The following is a 1,018-nucleotide window of genomic DNA, read 5'->3' as shown; positions in this document are numbered from 1 at the left end:
GGGAGCAGCCCCGGGTGGCAGGGGCGCAGGCCGCCGCGCCCTGGGAGGCCCCAGAGCACACCAGCCACTCTGTCGCCTGCGGGCACAGGGCGAGAAGCAAAGAAGCAGACCCCTGAGGCCAGCCTGGGCGTGGGCTCTCCAGGAGCCGCCCACCCGCAGGATACGGGTGTCTGATTCAGAGTCCGTGTGAACCCGGGAACTGCTCTCCAGGGCTCTGGAGCCGAGACGGCCGTGTTTGGGGGCACACCAGCACCACCTCCTCCGCCACCTCTTTGGAATAGACCCCAGATCATCCCCGTTTGCTCGCTCTGCCTCCTGGTACCATCATTATCTGGGGGTGCCCGGGACCCTTAGTTTGATAACTCCGCTGACCTCTCCCCAGGCGTCCTATCTCCCCCTTACCCCACAACCTCTGCCACCCAGCCTGGTGGCCCTGTTGCACCTCTGGTTCTCTGGAGAGGCCTGTGTTTCCTCTCTGTCTTAGGTATGGGCTGCACCGAGCCCGAAAGGCCCATCACCGCCCCAGCCGAGCCAAAAGTGCTATGCTTTTTGTGCAACTGAAGCTCTAAGCCGGCTGGTCAAAGAAAATCTTCAGGTCTTTCTCACAAGGCACTGCTGCCATGAAGCCAGGCGTCCTCCGCATTTTGCTTGTGAAGTTGACTCTTGGAACCCAAGAGGTGGGTTTTGTCGTCGTCCTCATTCAATATCACCTTGCTAACTCTCTAACCTGCACAGAACCCTTGAATCCTGATTCTGTCATCAGAGTGGTACTTTCCTGGACTTGTCTCATCCACATGGGTTGCTACAGCCTTCTGTGTTTTTGCCCCAAGAGCTGATAGGTGTACAGAATGCACGGAACTCTGGGGCTTGCCTGGAGAGACCTCCCTCCAAATTGACCTTGAGATAGGAATTAGTACCTTTTGGATAGGGCGATGGTTATCAAGGATACTGGAAGGGGCAGCTCTGAAACCCACATCTATTCCCTGCCCTCAGCTTTAGTGGCTTGTGGGTTCTGTGG

This window comes from Colobus angolensis, unplaced genomic scaffold (genome assembly GCF_000951035.1).
Source record: "Colobus angolensis palliatus isolate OR3802 unplaced genomic scaffold, Cang.pa_1.0 Scaffold8, whole genome shotgun sequence".
NCBI classification, from domain to species: domain Eukaryota; kingdom Metazoa; phylum Chordata; class Mammalia; order Primates; family Cercopithecidae; genus Colobus; species Colobus angolensis.
This window is presented reverse-complemented; position numbering follows the sequence as displayed.